We start from the raw sequence: 14,885 nt of genomic DNA, 5'->3' as shown, positions 1-14,885 counted from the left end.
TTTTTCCCTTCACTTTAAGCTTTTAATATGAGAAAAGCTGCTTTCAGAATAAATTGGAACTGTATTTTCAGTGTAAAACCAAACAATAGTGTAGTAGTGTTTAAATTGCAATGTAGCTTTTTATTTGATATAAATGTATGCATATTAACCTATGTAAACATGCTCTTGAGGTTTCGTTAAATTGTTTTAAAATCACATTTTTTCCATGACACTCTCACAAGAATCTAGTTAGAATTTAAAAACTGTGAGTTAATATTACAATTTAACAATTTCAACATTTTATGTCTTTATTTTTTTGAAAAACTCAAAGTCAATGGGTAGTCTTATTGTGACTCTTCAATAGAACATAATTACATTCTGCCATATGACTAAATGCACATGTAATTAACTCACTTGGAAATAAATTAAAACAATATAACCATTTAAAACAATACAAGTGCTCCAATTTCATTTGAACCACACTTTAACTATTGACCAGCATGATAAATTATAATTATGATAATAATGGAATTATTCTTAAATATCATTCACTCACATGGCAACTGATTAACCAATGAACCAAGATGTGCTGTATTTGAGTTATTGGGTCAGCAGCTAATTATTCTATTAAACTGGACCACATATTTGCACCTGAGTAGCCTAAGTGCAGCTGGAGACATCAGCATAACAGGTCACGTCTGCTGTTGATGTGTAAGGGGAGATGAGGGGGAGGACTGATTGAAATGTGATGGACATAACATGCACATGTAATGGTAACTCTCTCCAGACAAAGAAACCAGGCCACTCACTCAGTCATACTGCTTTTGGAGAAACAGTAACATAGACTGAATCCTTCAGCTTTGATTTCTGATGTTATTGAGGCAGGAGTGAGTATTCAGAGCAGGCTGTGATTCACAGAGGAAAATAGATTTAATATTAACGAGGAGAACTTCATCACATATTAAACACTTGCACACGCTATGATTATTTAACATTGTAGCGTTTTCATTAAATGTCTGGCATCTTTTAGAGAATACCATCATTAGCAATAATGCAATAGAATCAAAAAACATTTTCTTCTCAACACTCATCTACTCTAAAAAAAAACAAACATTTTTCTTTAAAAACTATATTTGGAAGCATTTTCACTTGATGTGCAGCTTCTCTGAGGAAGGGGGGGATCTATTAGTTATGAAATGATGCCAACAAAGATGATAGGGAAGGAACGGGAACAAGGGAGACAAAGACAAAGACAGGCCTAATCAAGAACAAACAAAAAGCAGACTAACTCCACTGAGACTTCACACTGGATTAGATGGGACAGTTTGGATAGAGTAACAGAAAATATCAGAATATTGCTACACACACACACACACACACACACACACACACACACACACACACACACACACACACACACACACACACACACAACTTTATGTCTAGGTTTGAGTAAACACTCATTAAAAACTAGTGCATTAACACAATTATCATCAATATATTTGAATGTTACTGACAGAGGAATAAACAAGATAGCTGAAAATGTCGACATAAGGAATTTATTTTGGCATAATCACGTTTCTAAATGTGAAATACTTAAAAACAGGTATAGTGGCACTGCAGCCGCATAGGGCACGTCGTTCTAAGCAGACAGAATGTGATCACAGGACAGATTTATTGAATTGTTTCCCAGATTTAAATAAGGTCTGAAACTCTAAAACTGCTCTCAGAGGAGAAAATCCCTGCCCTGGGCCTGTGCGATGATGTAGCAGGAAAAAATACATTCAGAGGGGTATAAATATTGCAGGGCGAGTACATGGAGGGCTTTTTTGCCGATGAATTATTACGAAGTGTTGTGGCTTTACGCCAGCCTCAGAGTATATCTCGCTCAGCTGCAACCTGCAATAAGCAGTGGTGAGGAAATTGTGGTTATAGACACGCAACAAATAACTACCACCGATACCAGGAATCCATCACACTCATCCCACATGTTGTGTGCTTACAGCTGAGTGCTCTCAACAACAGTTGGTTTGCAAAGAACACACACACACAAACACAGCTCAGGAGTAACAACTGCCTGTGAGGCCTGAGTCAGGGAGAAAGCCTACAAACCTGTAGACCTGCATGCTAAATTATACCTCAGATATTTTTGACATCATTTTCTTCAATCAGCATATGAAGTAGAGTAAGAACTGGTATTTACTGAGTGGAGGTTCTGTCAGGAGACAGGACAGGAGGGAAAGTGTTTACCCGAATATTCACCTCCAGGATGCTTTGATAGAAGCAGAGTAAACCGTGCCAACTTCTTGTGCTCATTCTTAGAGGAGCAAATGTGGATGAATAATGATGAGTCTATTCACTCAACATCAGTAGAACAAGGTTGTGAAATTAGTCCATCTTCTCCTTTTTTTCTCCCCTCTCCTAAAACACTTTTCATTTTCACAAGATAATCATGTAACTCGGTGAAGCATGAAGTTAATGGTTAATACATCTGATTGTACTGTACCAACACAATGAGAATATTAAAGCCGCAAGCGGCTATGACGGGCCCTCGCTCCACGCCACTCGGCGTCCCCGCTACCCCCGGGCCGCTCTTCGAAAACCCCCGCGCGCAACCGGACGCGGGCGGCTGCGTCGAGGGCGGTCCCCTCGTCGAACACGTGACGTTTCGAGCAAATCGGACAACGTACGATGGAGTTACGGCAGGCTTACGGTTCGTCCACCAGGGGGCGGTAACGGGATGTGGGCCGTTGCGTTCGGGGTCGTGACCTCATCACACATGTGAAGTTTCGAGCCGATCGGACAATGTCGATGCAAAACGCGACATTTCCTGTGTCCACAAGGGGGCGTCTTGAGCGAGCTAGCGTACGATCAAATGGAGGCGTAGAGGGCGGGCCCCTGATCATGTACTGAAATTTTGAAGTGACTACGACCAAGTATGTGGGCGTGGAAGGCAAACGTAATAGCATGGCGACTAAATGAGCAGTTGACCAAATTTGTCGCCCCCTAGCAGCCACGCCGTTTCACGTAGAGAAAAGCTTTTAATAGTGTTTGACCAGCTCGGTCTCCTGATGATCTGTAGCGAATATGAAGTCAATCGGGCAAAATCCGTGGGAGGTGGCAGTTCACGGTGGAGCGCTATTCCTGTCGCCGCCACAAGGGGGCCATTAGCCGTAGCGTCATAGCGTTCACGAAATACCTTCACCAACTTGTTCGGCATGTTTTAGAAGTGGAATGAAGTTGATGGGGGCAACGATGTATTTTTAATGAATTTTAGCGCACTTCCTGTTACCACCGGGGGGCGCTATGAGTGACGTAGTAAAATAATATGTCGGATCGTTCAGGGTCACGCCATCATCATGTGCACCAAGTTTGAAGCTGCTGCGATCAAATCTGTGGGCGTGCTAGCATTGCAAACTTCTTAGCTGAATTCGGCAACTTGGCCGTGCCCTAGCAGCCACGCCCTTTTGACCTACACACCTGCGGAGCACAAGCCGTAATCAGCTCAGTCTGGAGATGTTCCGTACCCAATTTGAAGTCAATCGGGCGAACTCCCTCGGAGGAGTTCGTTTTGCGTCAAAGAAATGCTAACCAAAATGGCCGACTTCCTGTTGGGTTTAGGGCGTGGCTCCAATTCAATTTTTTGTATGTTTGGTTATGATACACGTGTGTATCGAGTTTCGTATGTGTACGGCAAAGTAAGCGAAATTTGTCTATGGAGAATTTCGGAAAAACTTCAAGGGGGCGCTATTGAGGCATTTAGCCACGCCCATGGGAAACGACTCTATCCGTTGAAAGAGCTCGCCATTCTTGACCTGTGTATGAAATTTCGTGAGGACACGACTTCGTTAAAGCCACGAAAAAGGCAAACGTAATTGTACGATAAAAAATCGTCAGTCGCCGCGGCGGCACACGGACGCCGTTCGTCGTATCTTCACAGCGTTCATAATGTAGCTTCAGCCACTGGTTCTGCATGTATTAGAAGTGGAATGAAGTTGATCGGGTGAAGTATGGATTTTTAACGAATTTTTGCGTACTTCCTGTTACCACCGGGGGGCGCTATGAGCCAGGCAGGAAGTCGATACATCAAAACGTTCAGGGCGGAGCCAACGTCATGTCCTTTGAATTTCAAGTGGCTACGACGAAGTATGTGCGCGTAATTGGGAAACGTAATTTTACGACAAAAAATCGTCAGTCGCCGCGGCGGCACACGGACGCCGTTGCTCGTAGGGTCACAGCGTTCATAATGTAGCTTCACCATCCGGGTCTGCATGTATTAGAAGTGGAACGAAATCGATTTGGTCAACTACGTATTTTTAACGAATTTTTGTACGTTTCCTGTTACCACCGGGGGGCGCTATGAGCGACGTAGGCAAATAATATGTCGGATCGTTCAGGGTCTCGCCATAGATTTTTGCACCAAGTTTGAAGTGTCTACGATCAAGTATGAGGGCATGAGAGCCGTTCGTATTTACATGGCGAGCACCGAAACAGTCGCCAAACTTCGGGGCACGCCAGAGGCCAAGCCCTTTGAGCTACAGACCTGCGGAGCACAAGATAAGCTCAGCTAGGTCTGACGATGTTCTGGACCCAATTTGGAGCCGATCGGGCGTAATCCCTCGGAGGAGTTCGTTTTGCGTAAAAGAAATGCTAACCAAAATAGCCGACTTCCTGTTGGTTTTTGGGCTTCGCACGAAACAAATTTTTTTCATGTCTGGGTATGATACATATGTCTACCAAGTTTCATCGGCCTGCGGGAAAAAAAATTTTGATCCCTATGGCCGGGGGTAAAAAGTTCTAGGGGGCGCTGTTGTGCCAATTTGCCCCGCCCACAAACGGCGATGGCATCAGAACGCATTTTAATCGAGACCCGACGTGTGTCCCAAATTTGGTGAGTTTTCGAGCGTGGCAAAGGGGTCAAATCGGGGTTTATTGACGAGGAATAATAATAATAATAATAATAAACATTTGCATTTCAAGATAGCGTTTTTTCCTGCCAGGTCACTTGAGTACTTGATTACTTGATTACTTGCTTGGTTACTTGTTGCTTGTCGGTGATCGGTGTGGATGTCGAATTACAATAGGGTCCTCCCTGGGACGTTGTCACAGGCTCGGGCCCTAAAAAGAAGATCAAAATAAGCATCTAAATGGGAAAAGACTTCTGCTCGGCGCGCTGCATTGTCGAAGCAAAGAAATGTCGGGCAGGTTGGGTCTTTTGGTGATTAGCAAAAAAGCATAATCCCCACACTGCTGACATATTTCTTTTGAAAACAGCCTGTCTGAAAAAGACAGATATGCTCTGGAAAATGGATCAAATCTGTTTCATGTCAGATAGGAGCTCTTGCGGTTTCCCAGGGTGAATCTCTACTCAGCCACAGACAGACGGGATTAGAGATTGAAGTACTAGCCATAGTACTGTAGATCAGGAAAATACAAAAAAAGGGGGGGACAATAATAAATGATTAACAACGACTTATGATAACCTCCAAATTACTCACTTAAACACAGGACATTATTCTCCGCTGCGTGCTCTGTGACCGTGAGTCAGCAGAGTTGCTCAGAGGATGGGCTGTGAGCTCAAACATGAAGTCTCTCCTAATTTCTTGTAATAAAAGTGCTAATTCTTTAACATTATATTCCCATTGTGGTTACGAGGAAACAAGCATAGAAAATTCATTTTATTTCCTCTGCAAAGGAGGAATAATTTTGCACCAGAGCCAAGCTGCTCTGTGTGTGTGTGTGTGTTTAATGAAATGCAGGGATTTGTCTCAAGGCGCTAAGGATGGGGGTATTTAAGTCTGGTGCATATTTCATGACCATTAACAGCACAGTGACTGCTCATTAGTCATGTGACAGGTAATGGTTGTGGTGGTCTTTTGAAATGACTCCTAAGATCTCACTCTCAAGCACATGTGTATGCAGGCATATGGGAAAAAAAACAAACACAAAGACTAACTAATGGAGCAAAATGTATTATTGTTCATTGCCTATAGACATGATTAACTGCATTATTCCGTCCTCATCATTGTGCAAACATTTACGGCTAAAGCAAGCTCCCTGATCCACTCAATTAAAACCTCCACTAAATTAATCTGATTACAATCCTCAAAAGGAATGAAGGAGGAATCTTTCTATAAACCTTTTTTAATCATCAAGTGTATATTTGGCGATGTTTTCAGTCAGAGGGTTGTGTACAGCCGACCTTTATTCAGCATTACACAACCACAAGATGGTGCTGTGCATCACCGTTTGACCTCCGAGACATAGCAGAGTGACTATCTGATGCAGTGACTCACCTCCATCATTACTATGATTAGCCTTCATTTGCTTTTATGGGCTGCACTGCAGCCTCATTGATGCAGAGATATAAGCAAAAAGTCATTAAAAAGTGAGTCTTTATCAATGGATTATGATTCATTTTCTTACTCCAAAGTAAGTGAATTTTATTTCTCATCAAAATGTTTAGGAAAAAAAAATTAGCTGCTTTGCAAATTCAAGATACTCTGATACGTTTCTTAACCAGGTGTATGCACTGGGAGAGATGAATGTTGAACCTTTCTTGAGACTAAATTGCCTCTATCCTAAAATATATGTTAAAAATTGAGAAATGTACAACAACCATTCAGTGTACAGGACATCAATACACTGTCATTGAAATCATTAAAGGTAAATAGATATAGATGCTCATACTGTACTGTATATACATACACAAGGGCTTATGATTAAAAAAAGGGAAAAAAGTATGTATTGAAATTATAATAAAATCCAGTAGATGGCAGTCTGACAATACAGAATCTTTCCAGCCACTGCTGCTCTGGTAGGTGTGTCTCTGTCATCAGGACGGTCCCTGTGTGCAATGTCTTCCCTGTGCAGTATGACAGGTGAACGCAAAGTGACAGCGCAAATGAACTTTTATTGCCGCTGTAATGAAGTACACAAGCTATTTGGATGTGAAATAAAAAAATAAAAAGTACATGTATCAACGCTCGCTTTAGAAAGTCACATCTCTCTCTCTCTCACACACACACACACACACACACACACACACCTCTGCAGTGTTTTTCCCTCCTTCATTTTCTCCCCTTACATCTCTCGCGCTCCATCTCTCATACTTGTACAAAGCCGAATGGCGTCACCACCCACCACTCGCATACATGCGCGCGTGCACACACACACACACAACCCTCATCGTTCTCTCTCTCTCTCTCTCTCACACACACACACACACCTCCTCGCCATCTGTCTGTGCAGCGGCCCGTGTCTCTGGCACTGGGAGCAGTTGGGAGCAAGAGAGTGAAAGAGAAAGTGTCTCTTGGCTCTGTAGTCCTGAATCCCACTTCCTCTCTGTTTTTTCCTCCTGCTGTGCTGTTGTCTATCAAACGGTCTCACAACATCACGCTGTCTGCCGATGGGCTCCCCCTACTATCGTAACACCTATTCTTGATGCCATCTGGAGACAAATCAAATTCCCTCTCGCTGGAACCTCACGAGCAAAAGAGATGGAGAGTATGTGCTCTGGGTTTTTTAGTGATTTCACTTCACAGTTATGAAAGCTCATTTCAGCTTAGTTCATTAACTACAGGGTACTTATTTCCTCGCAAATGTTAAAGCCTACAACTCAGCAAGAGGAAAAATAAACATGCTTGATTAGCTTATGTATTAGGCATTTCAAATTAATACCACAGATGGCAGAATCACACTCGCCATTTCTTTAGAGGCAGAAATGTGAAGTAAAAAGGAACTGGGAGGGATGGAGGCAATTTGTGTGTCCTGTGACGAGTGATTGCAAAAGGAATCTGCACATAGCGGATATTATTTGATGACATTACCTCCCGGAGGTTGTATAGAAGATGAGTGAATTTCACCACATGCTTCCTGATTATATTTGACAGCGTGAATTTACTGTAAGTGCAAATCAAAATACACATGAACCTGGGAATCCAGTATTTACCCACAACCGAATGAGTGAACTCCACAGGAGAAAAAAAAGGTGATTCTCTGTGTTCACTGTACAAGATTTCCTTTTTCTTTTCAGTGAATTTTCATAACCGCGCAGCTCTTGAAAGAGCTTTGTAGTAGGCTTAAGTAATTTGAACAAAGAAAAAAATGCATTCCCTCTCTTTCAGTCACCTCCAGTTAACAGCAAGCAAAAGTGCCTTCATAACGGTGCTGTATTCAGCTGGAGTGATAAGAAATGGCAGCTATCAGCAGGCGGTTTGGAAGCCGCATATAACAGTTATTGTGTGTGTATATATAGAAATTGATTTATGTGGCCTATCACTTAGCAGCCGCAATATGTGGATGAATATGGGCTAATATAATATTATGGAATGAGTGAGAGGGTTAAGGAAAAGGCCAGGTGCTGCCTCAAGGTGAAGACAGTCCAAACACATGGGACTTTATGAAAGGCATTCTTTTATTATTCAAAATAATGTAAAATTGTCCATTTACAAAGAATACAACATCATTTTACCTAGTATATTATTTCCAAATTTAAATAAATGTGAGGGTAGTGAGTTTTTTCCCCAGAATAAAGGGACTATATGGAAATCACTGGTGAGCATAGGGAGCTGAAGCTTGTGTCTGTGTTTCTCTGTTCTTCATAGGAAAATTTACATTTTCTTTGGACCTTCCGTTCCTCCCTTGTAACCACGTCCTCCCACCATGTCAGAAATAATACAGCAGTGTTTAACTGGTTGAACTCATTTCATCATTTACTAAAAGAGACCAAGCATAAAGAATAATGTTGGTGTACCCCAATTTAAACCGTAATATCTTAATGGAACAGTCATCTTCATGTAGCCTCCATTGTATATAAAAAATGTAATTATTAATCGTCATGTTTATGGAAAACAACCAATTGGTGAATATTTTAAGTTTTTCATAGAAACAGTTATTACTGCCATGATTGAGTGAGCCGGGCCCTGATGTGCCCCGCTGAATTTGAATTAGGCTAACTTACTACAGTATGACACATTTGGCATTATACACCGACATCCACCATCATTTGTATCTTTTCTTTTCTTTTTCTTATTGAAAAAATGACAGACATGGCTGAAATTAAATCTAAGTATAGGTTGAGAAAACAAAAAATTATCAAAAAGTTCATACCACCCTCACTTCAATTAAAAAGTACTCTGCTACTGCTGATTACTTTCTGTTCATCAGGAGTCAATAGCTTGAATCTAATAAATGCATACATCTATATATATATACACACACATTTAACTGCAAATTAAGAATATATGTAGGATTTTAAGGTTTTCATTTGCTTGTATTTGCAGCCTTGTCTACAAATCATAGATCTAAAAAGCTACTTTTCTATTGTGCATATTGGTCTCTCCTCCCCATTAAATGCAGTCGGGAGAAATAGGTTTGGCGGTAGCAAACGGACTCATGTTTACCCCCTGGCACAGAGCTGGTGCCATGTCCAGACTTGTAAATCAGGCCCATTGAGGTAGCATAATGCTGATGATTATGACAGCCAGTCGCATGGGAGTGATAGAGAGACATTGAGTTATGGGCTTGGGGAGGATGCCCAGAACTGAAGAGTCTCACAAATAGAGAAGCACTTTCACCAAAACACAAGTCCCCAGATGGGGACTAATGCTGCAGTTGGCGGCTGTGCCACCCAAATGACTGCACATTAGCCCCTCAAAATCCACAGAACAGTAAAGTATGTTTGTTTTTTTATGTCACAGTTTTCCTGTATCACTCTATTACAGCTAGAAAACATTTTTTTTTTTTTAAAGACACACAGGCCGAATAAAAGAGCAAGATGCAGCGAAAGTATTTTGAAAGTGCTTTGTGTTACACTGGCATGCACTGCATCACTTATCGAGATGACTTAAGGAGAGGAAATGTATTTTCATTCACCACATTACTAAAGAGTGTACCGTTTGCATTCTGCTGTATTCATTCTACTCCCCTTTGCGGATGAACGATCATTCATTCGCATTGATCGTCAGCCATGATAATATAATCAGGCGTAAAGCCTGACAAGGCTGACCGCTCCGATAGATCAGAGCTGCTGACAGCAGAGCTGTGCACAGGTCATAAACCCTCACCTTCCCTGTTTGACCCCGCATCAATTTGGCTCTTTCCAATATGAATGCAAATAACAATGCATTTTTGGTGACATGTTTATGGTTATCTCTGTATCTCCGCTCGCTCCGCCTGCTGCTCCTAAATGTGCTGATGTTACCATGCTAATGGGATTGAAAAAGGTAACCCATTGCTCACTAGCGGTCAGCTCGCCACTGCCCTCCCCTGCCAGCCCCTCCCTAAAACATAAACACAAGCGTTAGCGCATGCTCATGCTTGCACACACACACACACGCACACCTACATGTCCTCCACCCCAGTCACTTGTGTATGCATTGAGCTGATAAGTACTGCGGTTCATTTTCCCCATGGCAAAGCACAGTAAAAAACTGGGGAGTAATAATTGCTTTGGGGGGGCGAGACGAGGATGGCTAAATATGCTTGATTGCCTCCTAAGCTTCGCTGCTGTGTAATGAAATATGGCTGCTGCAGACAGGGGCTCCCGTGCGATAGCTTTCTTGTCACTTTCTCACTTGCTTTTTTTTTTACCCTTTCACTCTTCTGTTCTGGCATTTTCGTCTTTGCTCACCCGTTGCCTTTGTTACAGAATGGAGTCCATCAAAGCATTTGTTGCCATTGAACACTTATCTTAGCTATAATGTAATAATTACGGAGGCCAAATCCAGCCTAATTGAGTATTCCTCGCCACATCAAAACGGCAGGCGCCCTAATATTCCTCTGTTCTACAATTTAATTTGTGGATTCATTAGCATGAACAGGGTGTATAGAGAGAACCCAGATAACAAGGAACTCAGCAAAACACACTGTTGATGAAGTCAAGTTGAAGGGGCTAGGAGCCAGCCATTTCCTCTTGTGGGTAATATGTGTCTCTGTCATTTACATGTTAGGACCTTAAAACCTAAATAAATGACTTTGTTTCCTCTAATACCTGCAAAGGTCTTTTAATGAATATATTTCCATTTCTCCTCCGGAATAATATAATAATAAAAAATGTCTGACTACATTCCCACAGATAACTAACTCTGAATTAACATGGATGAGCAGTTTGAGCACAGACTACTGTAATCATGACATTCATAATCATCATTGCTAATCATGTCATTTGGCTGCCATAAAGCCCTACAATAACATTTTAAAAGATAATGAGTCAAATTAAAGCTCAGTGTAGCTAAAGAAAATGTTTATCCTCAACTCATTTTGGTTGTAACCACCCAAAGCACATTTCTCCCCGTTGGTTAAATAAGTAGCTAATCATTTACAAGAATATTAGTCCACAGGCTTGCATGGGCACAGCAGCATCTGCTAATGCATTTAGCAAGAAAACAGCCTGAGAAAATCTTCCCAGCACATTAAATGCAAGACTCCTTTTTTTCCCTTCTTCTTTTGCTTCCAGAATAACTCACAACCCTAATTTGTTGTGTTACTTAAAGGAAAATGTAATTACACTTGTTTTCATTATAATTCACAAAGCCAATCGATAACTGTGGTTAAGTCATTCTCTGCTGCACATGCAATTTTCTGTTCCTTCAACTGAAATTTGGTTGCAAAAAAACTACTCTCTGTGTCCTTACAATATATTTTGGACATAATAGTGTCAAATAAATTAACTTATTAAATTAACAATGTAACAACACAGGACTTATTTAGGGTAAACCCACACAATAAACTTGTTCTGTTTTTTACTTTTATTATGTTCTCCTTGTTGTCTGTAATAAATGCAAAGAAATTCCTGGTCTTTACTTCACATAGACAGGTTGATTAAACTATTCATCCCTATCCTGTTCCTCTCTGTCTTTCTCATTTATGCAGTTCTCTTTCCTGAGACATCAACCACAGGATGAGGCCTGCGGCAGGTAAGAAACTCAAAAGAATAGCTGATGAGCTGAGGACAGGGAGGCTTTGACCTGTGTTTTGCATCATTTCCCAGTTGCTTAAATTCCACACCATCACATGCTGTGCATTTTATTTATGTTTTCACATTTATCAGCGAGGGGCTCGGCCTGATCATGTGTCTGTTTCAAAGAGGAACAGCCAGTTTTGAGTGCCAAGACAGGTCACAGAATACGTCAAGCGATATTAAATCAAGTGCTAAGCTGAATCTTGACTCCAGCTCAATCCCTCCCATCTCCTGACCTGCAGGGGGACGGAGGGAAACAGACTATATCTGGCAACCTAAACCTTTTTAAAGTGACTGAGAGAGTGACGGAGACTGACTGGCACTGATGGGACCAGACTAGGACTGTGCAATGCTGTGCTGCACAGCAGCCGGTCCTCACAAGCCTGATTGATAGAGTGTGATGAGACTGTCACTGAGCAAGGAGAGCTGCAGAGAGATAGACTAGATGGAGGGAGGAAAGTGGGCTGACCAGGGGAGAGAGATAGAGAAATAAATTTGAGAACATGTGAAGGATGGAGTGGGGGAATGAAGTGGCTGGATGGAATGTGTTTCGGACACAATGAGGGATGGGAGGAGGAGGTGCAGGGGTAGGGGAGCGCTGCCGGAGAGGTGATAGTGTAGGACTGAAGGCTCCACTTTTATGCAAGTTAAGTTTGGCATTGACTGCTTTAGCTGACATGATATATTTGAGAAAATGTGCAAAAATACAAAAGCCAAGTGACAAATTAAATTATAGTTCAGTGAAATTACAGGAAAGAGAAAATGTATGCATAGTCTTCTGCTGCTGACATTTCAACGCAGATATAGCAGAGATGTGTACTAATGATTGGTTTTGGTTTTACAGATTTTGAATTTTCAAAATGCTTGGAGCACTACAAAGAAAATCCTTCTCACCCACCACAATAGAGTTTTAAAATCTCTGTTCTTTAACTACATTATCCACACTTAGCAACTTCAGCACTGAAGGACAGACTGATGAGGAAATCTATAGAATGTATCAAGTGTTTTCGGACCCAAATCTTCTGAGTCCCGAGTCATTGGGTATCTACCAATATTGAGTCCAGTGTTACTTCATTTAAATTCTAAATAAATAGCCTATTTATCTGACCATTTAAAATAACACCTGTAGAATACTTAATCTTACTTTTCATGGACTTTTAGATGGGAAATATGACATGCAAAAATGGAAATAAAGCAAAATGGTCCAATTCACATTGTTAGTACATGTTGAACATTTAATTTTGCAGTGATTGATTTTTTTAATTTAAAAGATACAGTCTAGATTTATATGCAAATGGCCCATGTTATTCATCTACAACTCTACAAAGCTACATATTGACTTTATTGCATGTTGTCCATGTGAATGTCATAAATAGTTTCCTGGCTTGTTTATCAGTCTATCAGCACTTGCTTTAGACACAATATTAGATCTTGTGGACACATGGCATCTTGGCAGTGAAAGGAATCCAGGCTGAGCTAAAGCTCTGTTCTGGGAATTCCACAGTTAGTGAGTTCAGACTCAATAAAAGCACCATGTTTTACTTTTATCCTTGCCTGAGGAAAGACGGCTGACTCACCAGAACGCCAAAGTTATTATTAGAGCCTCACATGTGTGGAGAAAAGCTATGTGTATGTGTGTGCCAGTATGTGAAAGACAGAGAGAGAGCCTGGGCTCCAGCAGCAGTGGTGAGTGCATGCAGGAGCAGCATGAGAAGCTCTTATCTCCCGGCTGCCAAGCCCTGACCAGGGCCCTGACTCCTGTCCCCCCACCCCCCTCCCCCCCTGTCTCTCTTCAGCGGGGCTTCCCACCAGCCTGCTATGGGCAAGGCGGCCAGGTAAAATGAGCAATTCCCATTCAGGGACAGGAGCGCCGCGCTGACTCGCCCTGTGAAATGGCTGCTCACTTTGGCAGATCAATGCACTCTCTTTCCCTCGTGCACTGCTGCTGAGTGATAGCCAGGAAGAAAAAGAAGGAGGGAAAATGAGTATGGGTAGAGAGGAGGGAGAGGTGGTTTTGTATGTGTGTTTGTGTGTTTGTTTGTTTGTTTGTTTGTGTGTATGTGTGCGCGTGAAGAGGGGGTAGGGTGTTAGCAGGGCATTTAATGATATTTTCCATGACTGCTCTGAGTGAGTGCTGTCGGAGGAAAATGGGAGATGCTTTGCATAAACTCAAAAGACATGCAATATTGCGACGGGAGGGGAAAAAAAGTGCTGTTCCCGGTCCCACCGGATATGAGAATATTCAGCCAGTGAACTGGAAATTTTGCCAATATGAATGATATTAGCGACAATCATATTAAAAGGCTTAGTTGTGCCAAAATGAATTCCACATCTCTGCAGTGATGAGACTCATATGTCAGACATTTATAGTATAGGCATGACTGGACATATAGGTCCAAGGTCAAAGCTGTGAGATAAAATGTGCATAATCCATAAAATATAAACCAGTTGTACATACAGACTCAATCATTTCTTTTCACACTGTGTGCATACTGTGTCAAATGTCTTTGTTCTTAACTAGCACTGAAAATTCCTTTAATTCGCTGAATATTGATAAAGGCCTATAATTAGGCTCAATTCAGCTCTCTAGTGGTGCCATTTGAATATTACTGAGGTGCAAGTACCTCCTGAATAACTGTCTAACGGTCCACTCTTACCTATTATCCTAATCACTCCCTGAAAATGTAAAATATCTGGCGGAGGAATCATTTCCAAAATTCACACACTCTCTGGGCTGTATTCACTACCCCTGAATCATCTTTGGCTACAGATTTCAACAAAGCACTTCGCTGATTGGATATTGGTTACATCATTGGTTCAGTGGAGCATGAGTGCCAAGTGATTCATGGTCAAATCTATTATTCAAATCTCAAAACTAACCCATAAATCTACCATTTGTGTGATTAACACTCGTAACATTTGCCCCTCATTAAAGAAATACATC

General features: G+C 41.5%; 1 protein-coding gene across 10 annotated transcripts in view; it reads left to right on the top strand.

The window, feature by feature from the left end:
- ptprda (protein tyrosine phosphatase receptor type Da) overlaps positions 1 to 14,885 on the top strand; it is a 365,455-nt gene that overhangs the window by 143,898 nt on the left and 206,672 nt on the right. For all 10 annotated transcript variants that reach the window (XM_085806361.1, XM_085806355.1, XM_085806357.1 and 7 more), the window contains exon 7: positions 11,854 to 11,897. The gene's annotated coding sequence lies outside the window, so the exon portion shown is untranslated. The remainder of the gene's footprint in view (positions 1 to 11,853; positions 11,898 to 14,885) is intronic.

This window comes from Trachurus japonicus, chromosome 18, assembly GCF_045865225.1.
Source record: "Trachurus japonicus isolate A0001 chromosome 18, Traja_1.0".
Lineage (NCBI taxonomy): Eukaryota > Metazoa > Chordata > Actinopteri > Carangiformes > Carangidae > Trachurus > Trachurus japonicus.
This window is presented reverse-complemented; position numbering and strand designations above follow the sequence as displayed.